The sequence below is a fragment of the Salvelinus namaycush genome, chromosome 38 (assembly GCF_016432855.1).
Source record: "Salvelinus namaycush isolate Seneca chromosome 38, SaNama_1.0, whole genome shotgun sequence".
In the NCBI taxonomy this organism is placed as follows: domain Eukaryota; kingdom Metazoa; phylum Chordata; class Actinopteri; order Salmoniformes; family Salmonidae; genus Salvelinus; species Salvelinus namaycush.
Genome location: NC_052344.1, coordinates 19,527,833 through 19,546,907, shown reverse-complemented (window position 1 = coordinate 19,546,907; position 19,075 = coordinate 19,527,833).

Genomic DNA, 19,075 nt, shown 5'->3' with positions numbered 1-19,075 from the left:
CCCGTAGGCAGAGTGTGAAAGAGCAGTTTCCTGTAAATTCTCTTTTCTGTTGTTTCTCCTCGTCTTATCATTCAATCTCCCATATTATTAGGTGTGACTGTGGACATACTGTAGGTGTACTTTGGCCAGGGTCTGATACCAGTTGGTTACATTTCCATAAATTGCAGTTCACTCCGTGAGATCCTTCAGGCAAACAACCTGAATAATGCATGCTTCTAATAAGTCCTGATTGCTTGCAGCATAACTGACTCTATTTCCTCCCCCATTTTGTCCAATTACAACAACAAAAAAATCACCCCAATTTCGTCTGAAAACTGCACGTCCTCTGGCTATCCCAAACGGGCTCAATCTGTCCTTTTCCCCCAAAGTACCTCTTGTTTGGACAGACATTGTATTAGTTTTTCCACTCCAACTCACAATGAAGGTCATTTAGTTGAGGCATGTGTATTGTTGTCTTTAAGCAGTCTCTTGACTGCTTTATTGCATCAATAATTGAAACAGCAAGGTGTGAGACTTGTCCTTCGGCCCAGTTGCCCCAATTATCTTTGTCATTTGTATTCAAAATGGGCCACCTGGTCAATTGAAAATGAGATTGGGCCTCTAGAATCAGAATACAAGCAAACTGGGGCACAGGAGAATCAATTCTCATTGCCGCCAGTACAGCCAGAGAGCAACTTCATTATTTTATTCTGTGCTAAAACTTCAGCAACAAATTAGGAGCTATCTTATTGGACTGTCCTGTTAATTATCTTTATAAGTATAGCTCTCTGTGCTCCAAATTCAGAATTATGTCTGAGGCACATCAGAGGTGTGGGTTGCCATTATGTAAGGTGCTTATATTCTGAATGGTTTGCAGTCAAATTGCTCAAAATAAATGCTGCAATTTACGTGAGTATCTTTTTGTAAGGTATTAAGGTATGCACCTTAAATAAGGTAGGATATACATCTAAAACACCAACATGGTGTGTTGGCAATTTAGAACGTGAGAAGCACAGATAAGACAGTATTGGTATACCAATCATACCAGTCAATCCAATGCATAGTCAAATTTTCCATTAAAAACGATTGATCAATGATAATTATTGTATTGTACTAGAACTAGGTAGAATTATGGTCCCCTTTAACATATAATTAGAGACTCAACTAGGTTTCAATCATCTGTAAAAGTTTATTTGAGATCAGTATCGAACAATTATGAAATAACCTGAAAAAAACGGTCCTTTGTCTTTCGTAGCCTAGAACCATTAGTTGTTTTTCATCAATCTGTTATAGACAATGCTCAAATAAGGACAGCAAAAGTATTGTTGTTCTGTGTCTATGTGTTATCTGCTATTTTACCAGCAGCAAAAACAGTCTTCAACACTTCATTCCAATACATTGAATTGGACTAAATCCACAGACAACAACACATTTTCTAGAACGTCTGACTTAGTAATAGCACCCTGGAACAATCACAGTGTGGGAATGCATGGGGAGTTTGGGGGTGGAAAGGCATGCCTATGCATCTGCATGACCGCCGTGATTGATTAGGTCCCTGGGGACCCCTGCTGGATTAGGGGAAAGGGGGCGGAGGGAGCGTGTAGGCCAGCCAGGCCTGGATGGTGGGTGAAATGCCCTAAAGGCCCTAGGAAGTCCAATCCCTGATCAGTTGATTGCTTCCTCATGCTTCACCACTCTGCAGTGGTCTCACTCTCAGACGGAGAGCAGGGAGACGAGAGCAACAACAGCAGTTGTTTAACCAACCAACCCACACTCTTTAACATATAAACCACTGGGTGAACACGAACCGACACATGTCTTTGCATGTCTCCACAAACCTTTATGAAAATCACCTGCCAGTGATAGAGAGAAAGCACATTACAAAGACAGAACTTTGTTTGTAATCTGACTGTGTGTAATGCGAGTGACATTTATTGTGACACGTTCCCAAACAAACATTCGAGACACATTCAACAAAGACACACATTTTTCTGCTGTCTGGAGAAGCACTGAAGCAGACCCTCGTTCAGCTAAAACATATGCCAGCTAAAGCATTCCCTACTTGGTGAAATCATATTTTCTCTTCTTGGCTGCCGAGTTGTTTGGCGCCTAGATGATGGATGCTTCACTGGCCACGGAACATCCACCGCACCCCACACAGAGGATAGCTTGAGGTACTTTTCTCTTACATGAGAACTACAGGTCCATCAAGTGTGGTTTAATAAGACAAGTGTCTGGAATGTAAGAAAATAAAGGCGTTGAAGACCTGGTGAAGTCCTCAGAAGCACGTACAGAGGTTGGCAGTGGACTGCTTTCACCCGATAACTCTCTCCAAGTGGCTAGGTGCCAGTCATTATACTAAAAATAGTAACAGAATTAAAACATGTCTACCCAGCATGCCTAGCTCCAGGTATCAACGTTGGCCAGTAAAAACATTGAGGAGGGTTGACGGGTGTGTATGTTTGTGTGTGTGCATGGGAGGGAGGGGTCTCGCTACAAGCAACAGAAGGCAGATACTGTTTATTCACGTTTCTTTACCCAGAGTCAGAATGAGGTACTGTGTCTGTATAAACCTGCAGTCTACTCCATCTAAAATGTCAGACACAGTTGCACTTGATAAAATTTTAATTTGGGTTGGGGGAGGACATGGAAAATAGTTGATAGTATCCAATGGAAATATAATAAACCACAGTTAAAAACAGTCATTGGAAAATAAAACATTTTAGTAACAGTTTCACCTCATAATGTGACTGAGTGACTAAAATGTGACTGCATATGTTTGTGTCACATTGAAAACGGATCTTTAGCAAATGAGATTCTAACTGCAAACTGATGCATCATGCTTCTGAGAGTGAAACCAGCTATTGGAATGTGGAGCATCTAGACACACATCTTGACACATACCAGGTTTATGAGACCTCGTCTCACCTCAAAAGTCTTGACTACCAAAACACACAAGCAACATCACTTTTCCCAGACTCCTCGGCTCATCGACTCGCTACCACAGGAAAGTGTCAGAACAGAGTGGCCGCTGTCAAGGTTACACACACAAGCCTCCTATCCCCATGACTGTGTGAGGTTTCTGTTGATGGGTGGCTGAGTGGGTGCAAAAGTGGTCTGTGTTCGGGTCTGAGTTGTGTGGCCTTCGCCAATTACAGGTCGGAGACCCCTAAACAAAATAAACTTTGTGCTGACTGGGACGTGGCATAAAGAGGGCAGTGTGCGGATGCATATTTCATGGTCAGGGATACATGCCGCTTATAATTAATGAGATGACAGCCGTGGGCATTGAGTGTGGTCGCCAGTCGATCACCCAGCAATTTGTCAACAAGCCCTCACTCACCCTATAACCCATAAAGCCATAGTACCACTTTCTCTGCATGCATAGAGGGGATCCACGTTTTTAGCAGACAGAATTCCCACAACCTTCTCCCTGTCCAATTTGGGACTCTAAAAAGAAGTGTACTACTGTTAAATTGTGGGTCCTAGTAGGCTAATGTCTGTACATTGAAAGAACACTAGTGGAACATTGTATTCGTGTTTTATGGTTGAACGCTAAAAGTTTACATTCTCATGTCACTATTGGTTATAGATATGTAATTATCTAGTTGTCCTCTGAAGCAGTATTTCAGTAATTTATAACAACTTATACAGGTGATATTACAGCAGTGAGTAAACACAAGTCATGTTGTTTGATATGGGGGACAGCTGTACTAAAAGTAGATATTGTCCAAATGTAGTCACTACTACACTGGGATTGCAGGATATAAGGCAATCACAGACACTGGGTGCGAGTACACATTATGACTACAGTATTGCTGGTGAAAGACTGTCCTAATTCCTGCCTCAATCAATACCTCACACTGTGGGAGACAAAATGTAATGACATTTCAACAGCTCACAATATGATGGTCATGACACTCAGTGCCTGTGGCAATGTCCAAACTAACCCGTTGTAATCACTCTTACTTGTGTGTGTGTGTGTGTGTGTGTGTGTGTGTGTGTGTGTGTGTGTGTGTGTGTGCGTGTGTGTGCACGTGTGAGAGTTGTGTAAGGGAATTCTGCCCTATGTGCACACAAGTGACCCCAGGAAACTTTGATCAGAGGTTAGTTTGTTTAATAATGATTGCAATCCGGAGTATACACTTACAGTAATTTGCAAGTAACACACTCAGTACAAAAGATGGTGTTTTCCCTTTTTATCCCTACTGAGGATCACCCCACCCAGGGTGATGTCCTTTAACTTTAATACCAAATAAGCTCATAATTAATAGTTGCTAATACAAAGATGTCTCTGCTAGGAGGAGTTCAGCTTATTGTTATTTGCAGTTAGTTTCCCAATCCTTCTTCCTCCTATTGCTACCATGTGCTAGAAGTAAGACTGGAACATAGTATCAACAGAAACTGAAAGTATAGTTTCAACACACAGACATCTGATTTTGTACAGTTGACCTCTTCATGCACTTACAAAGTCTCTACCACTGATTCTTAATCTCAAGCTAAAGCAAAACATGAATCATTGTACTTTTGTAATTACAGGTGTTCCTATAATGTACAGATATTATACAATTCATTTCTGTTGACAGAGCCGGGGTTCATATTAATTGCTCAAAAAGGTAACGAGAAGAACAGTGGAGACATGAGTTCCCCAGATGCTGAGTTTTCCCTCTTGAAAAACTGCGGAGCTGAAAAAAGAGCCAAAGGACCCTGACTGAACCTCTGCCAACGATGTTAACACTGAACGTCTGAATGGAATCCAGCAATATTAAAAGATGACTAGTGACATCATCTGAAGGAAAACGATGACACATCGCTGATGCCTTCTCAGATAGATGGGAAGAGCAGAGCCAGTTTTACAGTGGGGCTCGGCATCTGCACCATTCATCACAAAACCATCTGTGTGTGAGTCCCTCACCATGACAGACAGGGCTGTGTGACGGTTGTCAGGCAGGATGTGGCTGTGTCTCGTATCTCATTTGAATGTCCCCATAAGGCTTACTGTCCACACGAACAAAAACTGTCCCCACAAGTCAGTGTGAAATGTCCCACAGAGGTCATCTGTCCTGTTTACTGCCACATATGAGAGTACTGTTTTTCATAGTACCATGTAGACTATGGTTGTATACCTCTCCATGCTCTGGCAGCCCTACCTCTTATAACCACTGAACCCAGTAATAGGGGTTGTCTCAAATTACCTATAATTACTCCAATAAAACATACCAAATGATATAACATTTTTGACGGTCATGACTTGTATTTCTTATAAATCCAGACCAGAGGCAGCAAACTTCCATGTTGACAACTCAAACAAGGACATTGATAGCCTAGATGGATGAAGACCCCATAGGAGTGTCTGATTTTGTTTGCAGCTTATCTTAAATTACATTCCCTTGGTGTTGTTTATCTCCAAGTTAATAATTGTTTCACTCTCCCACTCACCAGTACAATGCAGTGGGTCATAGAATCACAATGATTTTAATACAGACTCAGGTCCCTGACAGTTCATCCATCTTATAATGACGGGTAAGGCATTATTTTCAGTCCCAGGAAATGAGCCTGTTTTTCTGACAAATAGCTTCTGGGACACTCAGTGGCTGGAGACTATACATTTATCATGTTTCAGACTAATACTTTTAGTGTGTAAACATGTATCCATCACCATGAGAACATAGTCTTCAGTGGTGGTGATCCATAAAATCTGTCCTACTGTAGTTTGTTAAGTCTCCTGACAGATATGAAGTGAAAAGGTCCAACCTTTTTTGTTTGTTGGTCAAATAAAGATAGAAGAACGGCTACAGCAATTATGAGCATTTTACAATATATAGGGGCTTACCCATAAACGAGAAAACGGTGGTGGTTTGTTGGTCGCGGCTGCACTTGGCCGAACAAGGAGGCGTCAGTCAAGTCAGACAAGATCTCTCTCCTGCTGGGCCCTTCGCACATGAGGAACCCTCCCCTACCAGGAGAAATCAGTAGTGGAGTCAAACTCAATGATAAAGAAACACTAGCTGTTCCAACAGTACAGATTAACCCCCACAGGAGATCTGAGCCACACATGGAAGAAAAAAGGGGGTTGATTTGAATTGCAAATAGACAGCTAGTATTTTTGTGTTTACAAATAAATAAAATAAATACAAATGCAGCCTCAACAGCTCAGGACAGACTCAAGAAACTACACACCAGCACCCATTCATGTTACTTTTTTTTAAGCAAAACACCTTTAATTATCCATTTTATTGTTCATTTATTTAAGTGAATGCTTTTAACATTAACAGTATGACAAGAAAAAACTATCTAAAATTAACCGAAAATAAATAATTTGGTGAAGGATAGTAAGATCCTGACATGCAAAACTAAATGCAACTGGCTAAATGCTGAAGAGCAACAAACAAATAAACGTTGATAGTTAGACCATTTAATAGGTATTTGATTAAAACCTGCATTACCATTGTAGATTCCAGTATCATCGAAGACAACCCTGGTAGCCCATAGCTATATGTAAACACTGTCTCCCACCTCCAGCTTCACTACTGCTGTGTTACTGTTGTTGTCACGATCTTTGGTGCTGTACCAGGTAGACGCAGGTAGCCTCTCTTCATCATAGACACGACAGACGGTTAACTTCCTTGGTTGTACATGGTGTAATGCTGCGTTTCCCAAATTTGGTCCTGGGGACACGAAGGGGTGCACGTTTAGTTTTTTGCCCTAGCTCTACACAGCTGATTCAAATAATCAAAGCTTGATGATGAGTTAATTATTTAAATCAACTGTGTAGTGCTAGGGCAAAAACAAAACGTACACCCCTTGCGGTCCCCAGGACGGAGTTTGGGAAACGCTGGTGTAACGAAAGAAATATACGCCTTTCACCATGGCTGTGAAGACGCCTTTAGCAGAGTTGTAGCCACTGCCAACGTTGGAGAATACTCACTTGTACTGTAAATGGATGTCGGTGGAGATCGGTCCAAAGGCCCAGAACCAGACACTTTAAACCCTCCTTTCAAAGTCTTCAGTTCTTCCTCTTGAGCTTTGTTCACACTCCTCAGCTCCTCCACAGCTCTGAGTTTCTGGTCCGTGGTTCCCAGTTTCTCCTTCAGCACAGCCAGCTCTCTGATCAAAGAGCAGGGGTCAGGCTGGCAGACAGGCAAACTGGTTCCAGGCCTCTAGTGAGGCAAAGAGAAAGCATTAGTAGGACTAAAACTTCCTTCAATCTTACAATGGGTGGCAGGTAGCCTAGCGGTAGCGTGTGGGCCAGTGTCGATCAAATCAAATCTAATCAAAATCTAATTTTATTGGTCACATACACATGGTTAGCAGATGTTAATGCGAGTGTAGCGAAATGCTTGTGCTTCTAGTTCTGACCATGCAGTAATATCTAACAAGTAATCTAACAATTTCACAACAACTACCTTTTACACACAAGTGTAAAGGAATGAATAAGAATATGTACATATAAATATATGGATGAGCGATGGCCGAACGGCATAGGCAAGATGCAGTAGATGGTATAGAGTACAGTATATACATATGAGATGAGTAATGTAGGGTATGTAAACATTATATAAAGTGGCATTGTTTAAAGTGACTAGTGATACATTTATTACATACAATTTTTAATTATTAAGGTGGCTAGAGATTTGAGTCAGTATGTTGGCAGCAGCCACTCAATGTTAGTGATGGCTGTTTAACAGTCTGATGGCCTTGAGATAGAAGCTGTTTTTCAGTCTCTCGGTCCCAGCTTTGATGCACCTGTGAACAGGCAGTGGCTCGGGTGGTTGTTGTCGTTGATGATCTTTTTGGCCTTCCTGTGACATCGGGTGGTGTAGGTGTCCTGGAGGGCAGGTAGTTTGCCCGTGGTGATGCGTTGCGCAGACCTCACAGCCCTCTGGAGAGCCTTACGGTTGTGGGCGGAGCAGTTGCCGCACCAGGCGGTGATACAGCCCGACAGGATGTTCTCGATTGTGCATCTGTAAAAGTTTGTGAGTGTTTTTGGTGACAAGCCAAATTTATTCAGCCTCCTGAGGTTGAGGCGGCGTTGTTGCGTCTACTTCACCACGCTGTCTGTGTGGGTGGACAATTTCAGTTTGTCCGTGATGTGTACGCCGAGGAACTTAAAACTTTCCACCTTCTCCACTACTGTCCCGTCGATGTGGATTGGGGAGTGCTCCCTCTGCTGTTTCCTGAAGTTCACGATCATCTCCTTTGTTTTGTTGATGTTGAGTGTGAGGTTATTTTCCTGACACCACACTCCGAGGGCTCTCACCTCCTCCCTGTAGGCTGTCTCGTCGTTGTTGGTAATCAAGCCTACCACTGTAGAGTCGTCTGCAAACTTGATGATTGAGTTGGAGGCGTGCATGGCCACGCAGTCATGGGTGAATAGGGAAGGACTGACCTACATAGTAATAATAAAGGTTATACCCTATGGGTTTCACTTTACATGAAGTTACATGCTCCTGGGTAAGTACATGATAATTAAGCAAGAAGGCCCTCGGGGGTGTTGTATATGGCCAATATTCCACGGCTCAGAGCTGTTCTTATGGGAGTGCTTGGATACAAACTTTAGCCGTGGTATATTGGCCATATACCACAAACCCCCGAGATGCCTTATTGCTATTATAAACTGGTTACCAATGTAATTAGAGCAGTAAAAATACATGTATTGTCATATCCTTGGTATACGGTCTGATATACCATGGCTGTCAGCCAATCAGCATTCAGGACTCGAACCACCCAGTTTATAATTACAATTATATCCTACGTAACTACATTGTTCTTACTTTACACCTTGACTAGGTATAGCCTTTGAGCCAGGTCATAACATAGAAATAAACTAATTGAAAATGACTGGAATTTAATGACAAGGTGTGCCTTGTTAAAATTGTTGTTGACAGGTAGTTGCACTTTGTAGTTACATGTAACGAAGGTCAGATTTTGGTTTGAGTTATTAACATGATACATTACATACATTAAAACGTTAATTACATAGTGGAAAAAGAACATGTGTAATAACATCAGTAATTACACATGCGGAGTAACCTTCACCAAGTGGATGTGAATTACACTTGTTCCAATTGTCTAACAACCCATAGCCCTACAACCTTATTACCATGTAATTACATAGTAACACCTATGTAATTAGTATGTCGTCATTACAGTAATTACTGTGTAGTTACATAGTAATAGGGCAAACTTAATGGAAAGTGTTTTTTTCTTTTCTTACGAAGTTACACTACCCAAAGGATACTCATTTGGCGGAATTACCCAGTGATCAGTGAATTTTCAAAGTGTGTTGCATTATGGTTATAAAAGCCGCAAGTCAACTGCATGAACTTTACAAGAACCGATGGAAGGCCACACAGTTTTTGATAGTCACAGCAAGTCCCTGCAGCCATCAAATGCATTGTGGGAGGCAGAGTTGTATCATTCGGGTGTTTTTGTTGACCCACGTGAACGTGACTGAAACAGGAGAAGACTTTCTGCCACAAACTTCAAGCTATGGTGGATTCAAATGAACAGGATATTTGAGAAACCTTTCTAATCTTAGTGATTTGCCATAATCCATCCATCCGGGTCACTATTTCACCCATGCATGCTAGGTTTCTGGAATATTGTTCCACTACCTAGTATAGAAAATAATGTAACTGCATCTATGTGAGTCAGATTATATTAACATGACAACCAAGATTTACATGAAATCATCCCTTTAGTGCTCTAACCAACCTGTATAGTCATGCATTGTTCCAAACCGTAGGTCTAGGAGGAATTATATCAAATTTTCCATTGTGAGCACTTATGTCCAATGGCGCAAACATGTGGCAAAGATGCCTGTGGTCAAAACAGGATGTGTGCCTCTGTAGAAAATGTGATTCTTCATGTGCTGCTATAGATGGCATCGGGTCTAGAAAATCTTTAATGTGAAGTAAAGTACAGTTCCTCAGGGAACCTGACAGCCATGATGGATCTACCAAATCTCCAGCTAGCTGTCACTGCTGAGAAGGTGAATATTAGTCCATGACAGAGGTTGATCCTGATATATTGTACATCCCTGTCTCAGTCCAGACTGATTCCAGTTCTGCCTATACGGTGGACCATTGGAGAACGTTCTTCAAAATAATTGGTCTCTAAGGTTTTAAAAAAAAATATATCACCCTGGTAAATTTGATAATATCTCCAGGTTTTCGAGACAAAATTAGTTAGATATTCGCTGTTTAGTTGAATTTGCATTTCAAAGACTTGAAAACAGGCATGCAACCCCCTAACACTCAGGTCAGCATTGTTAAGGGTGATCAGCAGTGTTAAGGGTGATCAGCAGTGTTAAGGGATGTCAAGGAAAACAATGTAGTGTTAATAACATGTAACTGATTTCTAATTTGCAAGAGGACCTACAATAGGCCTAGCTGATGCATTTCCTGTGAATCACAAGGTGACACATCAGCAATGTGTTATCAATTACAATACATCATTAAATGCAAAGGGACAAAAATAACCATGCATAACTCTTTTCACAGCGTCAGTTCCCTGTGTAGGTTGAATACAAAGAAGATGCAGGGAACGTGGTGAATTGGTGGCAGGGAAAAAGACAAAAGGCATTACCACCTCTGGAAAGCAAGGGGAGAGGGGGTGAACTCCACAGCGACAGCACCTATAGGGTTCCCTGTGGAGTGCTGATTATGCACCTACCTCCCCCTCCTCTCTTCCTACCTCTCCTATCCCTCCCTCCTTCCTGTGCTTTTGTTTGTAGGCCAACCGTGCAAGGCTGGTGTTGTATATTCAGGGACAGCATGGGATACCTCAGTAGCAACTGCACTACCCTTTGTGTGAGGTACAAGGAACTTTAGCAAATGGGAAATAGATTGAAGTTTGTCCGTAGAAGGACATAAACTGTTTGTGTGTGTATGTGTGCATGAAAGTGTGTGTGCCTGCCAGTTCCTGTGTGTGTACTGTGAAAGCATGGAAAGGCCCTGGTCAGAGGGCTTGGTAGAATACAGCTGCTGGTTGTCTCCTCTCTCCCCCCACCATGTTACAGGGGGAGGCGGTAAGGTGAGAATGGGGGAAGGGGGAAGCCCTCCATATCTCCATTCCACATATCAACACTATACTACCTCCAGCTGCAGCTTCTCAAAACACCCAAGGTCTTTTGCACAGGTACGCCTGCCTTTGTGGAAACAACGTGACAGCAGAAGTAAACACTAAGGTGTTGAGAGAACCGCTTCCTACGGTGGTCTTATCAGTCACTGGATCAAATGGTGTCTAAATGAAGCTTGAATTAGAAGTACAGTGCACTTAAGCAGTACTCTAGCAGGCTTGCATATTTTGAGTTGATACAGTAGATGGTACAGGATGAGAACATTTGTCATGAGTAGCACAGTTGCTTTAATACCAAGTAAAGTTGTCAGCAACAATTGAACAGAAGATGACGCAGATAGACATGGCAGCTCTGCATCTAGCTCCCTAGGAACTTTGCAGTATTACATTTTTTTTGTGTGTGTTATATTTTTTACAAGCATTTTACTTCACCCGCAATAACATCTGCTAAATATGTGTATGCGACCAATAAAATTTGATTTGATTGGGATCTTGATTTTCTTCCTGGTTAGTTGAAGCCCCAATGGGATGTTTCTAGTGACTAGTGACCTCTAGGGGCAGAAGTTAGAGATGAATTGACATTACAGAGACTTGAAAGCCTTGGGACAGTAGTACGCTACCATGAAATCAACCAAGAGCAATATCATCTAACACTGCAATCTGAAATACTGAAGAATGAACTGATTAGTAGATCGAAAGATAGAATGGATTGGGTAAGTAAAAAGAGAAGTTACCTACAGTCAATATGAAGCACAGCCATTAAGTATTTTCTTCAGGGGTATGTGCCTAGCACAGAAAGTACTGTGGTTCAGCAATCAATTTTCTAAAAAGCAGCACAGACCAACTTGCAAAAACATCTTGGGTTGATAACCTCAAGACAGAAAAACTGCAAGAGAAAAGTATGAATATGGATATATAGTATGAATTCTACGGGCCAAAACCAATATAAATACAACCAACGCAATAAAACTCACATATTACATATTGACCTTCTCACAAATCCTGCTCCTTTAATAATAGGTCTTCAGTTAGCACAGAACCCAAGTTGGTAACTTACTATAATTTACTCTTATACATTTGTTATTACATGGTTATTACTAGTAACAACATTGTATTCAAGCATTTACTACACATCAAGCTGTCCCTTCATGTGCTGGGCAACACCCATATTCATTGACAATATTGCCACCTGGTGGTGATCAGTTGGCGTCAGTCATACAAAGAACAGTGCCCATGGCAACAGTGCCCATGGCGATACATTGATAGATTAGCCAATATTGATTATTTCAATAATTCAATTCAGTGTGTCTTTAGTCTATTTTCACACGCTCTTTGAATATACACTGAACAAAAATATAAACGCAACATGTAAAAAGTGTTGATACCACATTTCTTGAGCTGAAATAAAAGATCCCAGAAATGTTCCATAAGCACAAAAGCTTATTTCTCTCAAGTTTTGAGGGAGCATGCAATTGGCATGCTGACAGCGGGGTTATGGCATGGGCAGGCATAAGCTACGGACAACAAACACAATTGCATTTTATCGATTACAATTTAAATGCACAGAGATACCGTGACAAGATCTTGAGGCCCATTGTCGTGCCATTCATTCGCCACCATCACCTCATGTTTCAGCATGATAACGCACGGCCCCATGTTGCAAGGATCTGTACACAATTACTGGAAGCTGAAAATGTCAGCTTTCTCACCAGACATGTCACCCATTGAGCATGTTTGGGATACTCTGGATCGACGTGTACGACAGCGTGTTCCAGATCCAGACAATATACAGCAACTTCGCACAGCCATTGAAGAGGAGTGGGGCAACATTTCACAGGCCACAATCAACAATAGCCTGATCAACTCTATGTGAAGGAGATGTGTTGCGCTGCATGAGGCAAATGGTGGTCACACCAGATACTGACTGGTTTTCTGATCCACACCCCTACTTTTTTTACGGTATCTGTCATATCTGTATTCCCAGTCATGTGAAATCCATAGGTTAGGGCCTAATTCATTTACTTAATTTTCTTATATGAACTGTAACTCAGCAAAATCTTTGAAATTGTTGCATGTTGTGTTTACATGTTTGTTCAGTGAATTTAAATTTCTGTTTATTTTCTGATTACATCCACCATGGCGACTAGCTAACTGTATATTATGATGGTGTTTTACCATCAAAGAAGGTGCTTATCTTTAACTTTTTATGGTATTTTTCTCTCTTGGTCCAGTTTAAAATACACACAGCCCTTTGTTGTAACTATACATACTACAGCAGTGAAAAGCTCATTTATTTTTCTTGGCTTTCACTTGAAACTTCACCTATACTTCATAGAAAACACACACTAGTTGGATGTTTTTGTTTGGCTTTTGGGAGCGCCAAGCTTCCTTAAATTCTACTCCCATGTTTGGGTGGGGAATTATTTTCGAACATGGAAAAGGGAACTGAGGTTTTCAAAGCATGTTCATGTGGAGGGAGATGATAGCTTATTGTTTTGTCCATTATTTGAAGCAGGTAGGGGGCATCTTCTGAAGAAGTGTATATCACATATGGATCACATGCTTTCATATAAACTATTGAGCAACAGTTACTAACTGGGTATGAAGGATCGGGAGACAGACGCAGGAATGCGTAATAGTTTTTTTTATTAAGCCCCAAATTACGGCGTGCCGTGTAAAGGCACAGGGACAAAGACCAAATAAACACATACACAAAACACAGGGTTGAAACCCAAACATAAGAGCGAGGAGTACCTCAAATAAATACATACGCACACAATGATTATCATACGGGACGAGACCTGTAATCATCTGCACAATCCACAAGGACACAAATGCGCAAAACACACAGCACAGGTACTCACAGGCACCAACGAACATTGCAACAATAATCGACAGACTACGGAAACCAAAGGGCACACTTATACAAGTACTTATCAGTGGGAATAGGGGCCAGGTGTGCGCAATGAAAGTTCCAGAGGGATCCCTGACACTAGGCTACTTCAGTTAATCAACAAAATGTTGATGAATTTATTGAGCAACTACAGTACGTGATATACTACCTGATTATCCATGACTTATTTCTTGCAGCTGTTAATTAATACACCATATATACAAAAGTATGTGGACACCTTCAAATGAATGCATTAGGCTATTTCAGCCACACCCGTTGCTGACAGGTATATCAAATTGAGCAAAGAGCCTTGCACTCTCCATAGACATAACATTGGCAGTAGAATGACCTTACTGAAGAGCTCTGTGACTTTCAATGTGGCACCGTCATAGGATGTCACATTTCCAACAAGTCAGTTTGTCAAATTTCTGCCCTGCTAGAGCTGCCCCGGTCAACTGTAAGTGCTATTATTGTGAAGTGGAAACGTCTATGAGCAACAACAGCTCAGCCTTGAAGTGGTAGGCCACACAAGCTCACAGAACGGGACCGCCGAGTGCTGAAGCGCGTATCGCATAAAAATCATCTGTCCTAGGTTGCAACACTCACTACCGAGTTCCAAACTGCCTCTGGAAGCAATGTCAGCACAATAACTGTTCGTCGGGAGCTTCATGAAATGGGTTTCTATGGCCGAGCAGCCGCACACAAGCCTAAGATCACCATGTGCAATGCCAAGCGCCGGCTGGAGTGGTGTAAAGCTGGCCGCCATTGGACTCTGGAGCAGTAGAAACGCGTTGTCTGGGGTGATGAATCATGCTTCACCATCTGGCAGTTCTACGGACCAATCTGGATTTGGCGGATGCCAGGAGAACTCTACCTTCCCCAATGCATAGTGTCAACTGTAAAGTTTGGTGGAGGAGGAATAATGGTCTGGGGCTGTTTTTTATGGTTATTAGGCCCCTTAGTTCCAGTGAAGAGAAATCTTAATGCTACAGCATACAATTACATTCAAGACAATTCTGTTCTTCTAACTTTGTGGCAACAGTTTAGGGAAGGCCCTTTCCTGTTTCAGCATGACAATGACCCTGTGCACAGTGTGAAGTCCATACAGAAATGGTTTGTTGAGGTCAGTGTGGAAGAACTTGACTGGCCTGCACAGAGCCCTGACCTCAACCCCATCAAACACCTTTGGGATGAATTGGTACGCCGACTGAGAGCCAGGCCTAATCGCCCAACATCAGTTCCCGACCTCACTAATGCTCTTGTGGCTGAATGGATGCAAGCCCCCACAGCAATGTTCCAACATCAAGTGGAATGCCTTCCCAGAAGAGTGGAGGCTGTTATAGTAGCAACCTCCAAAAGTGATGTGTGATGGACTGTCGTGAAAGACAATATGGATGACTGAAAATAATAATTATGTAACAATATTGATTATAGAAACATTGGGTCTAATACAAGACAAGGTGTGCAAATCTTTGTTTTCTAATACATTGAAACACATTTAAACTGCTGTGAAGAAACAATGTTTTGTGGTATTTACCATCTATCATGAAATTGGGAACCAAACTAATAATTGCTGGCTGGCTTATGGCACTTGAGAGACTGGTTTCAGTTCAAGATACAGAATAAGAAAAGATATCTGTGACAAAGAAGAATGATATCACATAGATTTGTATCACTGACTGCAATGTTTCCTGCCTGTTCGTACTCCTCGCAATTTTACCACTGTCTATGTAGCCTAACGTATAGCTCCAGTGATGATGGAAGCAATGCACTCAATGAATTTAATCTATCCTGCCATGACACTGGTGCTACAGAGAGCAAACATCAATCACCTTAAGATGCCAGGCTATTTATATCACCCACCACCACCAACTGTAACTCTCTCTCTCCCCACACGCAGTGACACCTGGGCCTGTGCAGGCAGCATCTCTGTGTCACTGACATGTCATGCACCAGTAGCTCTCTATTCCAGTGAATACATTACTCAGTTTGTGTGATACTTCTGTAATAACCAGCCTTGTTATTACTAGAATAAACTAGAGTTCATTGCCTTCAGAAATGTATCCTGCTCAGAGAGAATTAACTCATGCATAAGCCCACAGGCTAAGCTATAGTACTGGGAATGTTTCTATGTCTAATATAATAGTGGGAACAAAGACAATACATTTTGGTTGGATGGACATTTGAGAGTGATTATGAGGCCTAAGGGGATTCCCCAAGTCAGAGACAGAAAGAAAGATCATTGATAGATTCTGGATAAGCCCAAAGGGTCTATCAGAGTACCAGAGTACACACAGCAGTGTTCTAGAATATTGGACCATTGGATTTCATATTTTTCTAATTCTCAGCGCAGCTCAAGCAATTTCTCCAACTGTCAACAGATTCAAATGAATTGAGGATGTGTACCAGAGACATGTTGGTTGGGAATTGTAGGGAGGTGCTCGTCCGTCTGTGTGTCCCCTGGGGATGGTGCTCTCAGAGCCGCTTAACTATGTCACAAGGGGACGCAGGACTATCGCTTCTCAGGATGGATGAATAAAATGTACTTTTATGTCCATGTGCACAGTGTAAAATTTGTGTTTGGATTAATGTAGGCCTAATTACAGTTTGAGACAGACCATTTTACAGGACTGGGAAAAATGTTTTGGGTGGGTGTAGTTTCTCTTTAATTCAGTTGTGTAGATGTTAGGTGTTTATGTACTGTACAATGTGGTCCTACAGTGTACATGTGATAGCAGAGTTTGCAAAGCAAATGCCCTCACGATTGATACAAATCATCATGATATCATTCTGATAGGTAGACTTTGCAGTCAACATTTAATTGGGAAGGTTTTTTGGAATAGCCTTCAAACGTGCATGATGACTGAATTGCGCATGGCAAAGATCAACCAAGACTTCAGACCAAAGTTTTTCAATACCTGGTTAGCATCAGAGGCAAATTTGATGTGTTTTATTGACTCCTGACTGTTACATTTTTTTGAAAAGGCAATGGAGGTTCCTGGGATCTAATTGGTTGATCAAACATGCCTACTAGCTGGATAACTGTGTGCAAAGTGTTTTGACCGTCTGCAATTATTTCCTAATGTCAATGGCAGCCCATGAGGAGATTAGCATGGCTACTACTTCGACTTCCACAGCCAAGCAAGCTCAGCATCGCCTGGCCCCACCTCATCACGGTGAGCATGTCATCACGAGTCCATGACATGCGAGTGTTCCCCACTACAGTGATCGATGGAAAGTGCAGTGTTTCTCATGGAAGTGGTATGGACAGTTTTATTTGCAGTTTGAAAAGGGATGCTGTTTTCTGTAAAATGTGTAGACATTTCCCAGAGGCCACTATGGAAGGCTAATTTGTTTGAGACAGATATAAGGATTGGAAGTACCTTTGCAAGGCATGCTTCAAGCACCAGGCTAGCCAACTCCACTCTTTTGTACTGGATCAATTTGAAGGCTACAGTGCAAATCATCGCAATTTAACCAGGAGTAAATCAACTTTTAAATCAACTTAACCGCGAGGCCATGGACTATTCATTTGTAGAAAGGAATCGTGATCATGCCAAAGTAAACAGGACATAGCACTATGTGGACATAAGGAGAGTGAAGAAGCCCTTAATTAATAAGGGCAGCAACTTTTGAAATGAAAAAATGTTATATCTAAATATGATCCAAAAATTATTAATCGTCTGACTGAGCTGCAGACCCGGTTCCAGGAGGATAAATATGGAGTAATGAGAGCAGCAACTGCCTGTCTGCCAGGGTCTAGGACTTTTGCACTGAAATAATCACTGTTGGCTCCATGTAATCACTATCATATATCCTCTGCTGAGGATGCTGAATTAAAGGTGTTTATTCAGCAACTGCGTCAGAATGTAGAGGGAGGCCAGGAATTCCCAACCGAAGTTATGGACAGCTGCAGCCCTGACATTTTCCCTAGCATCAATAGACTACTATAGTATTATATACAGTATATACTGTATACAGTGCCATCAGAAAGTCTTCTTACCCCTTGACTTATTCCAAATGTAGAGTTACAGGCTGAATTCAAATTGATTCAATATTTATTTTTCACCCATCTACACACAAACCCCCGGAATGACAATTTGAAAACATGTTTTCAGAAAAGTTTGCAAGTTTATTGAAAATGAAAATGAAATACAGAAATATCAAATTTACATAAGTATTCACACCCCTGAGTCAAAATTTTATAGAAGCACCTTTGGAAGTGATTACAGCTGTGAGTCTCTAAGAGCTTTCCACACCTGGATTATAAAACATTTCCCCATTTATTATTTTCAAAATTCTTCAAGGTCTGTCAAATTGGTTGTTGATCATTGCTAGACAACCATTTTCAGGTCTTGTCATATATTTTCAAGTAGATTTAAGTCAAAACTAACTCGGCCTCTCAGGAACAGTCATTGTCTTCTTGGTAATCAACTCCAATGTAGATATGGCCTTGTTTTTTAGGTTATTATCCTGCTCAAAGGTGAATTCATCTCCCAGTGTTTGGTGCAAAGTAGACAAACATGTTTTCCTCTAGTATTTTGCCTGAAACATAATACTTTGTATTCAGTACAAAAAGTATTTTTTTTATAGTATTGTAACGGCTTTCTTCCTGGGATGAAGGAGAGGACCAAAATGCAGCGCGGTTAGTGTTCAACATGTTTAATTTGACGATAAACTGTGAAACATTAACAAAATAACAAAATAACAAACGTGAAAACCGAGACAGTCCTATCTGGTGCAGAACACAAAGACAGGAAACAACCACCCACAAATCCCCAACACAAAACAAGCCACCTATATATGATTCTCAATCAGGGACAACGATTGACAGCTGCCTCTGATTGAGAACCATATTAGGCTGAACACAGAAACAGACAAACTAGACACACAACATAGAATGCCCACCCAGCTCACGTCCTGACCAACACTAAAACAAGCAAAACACATAAGCACTATGGTCAGGACGTGACAAGTATTACTTTAGTGCCTTGTTGCAAACGGGATGCATGTTTTTGGAATATCTTTCTTTTCACTGTGTCAATTCGGTTATTATTGTGGATTAACTACAATGTTGCTGATCCATCCTCAGTTTTCTCCTAATACAGCCATTCAATTCTG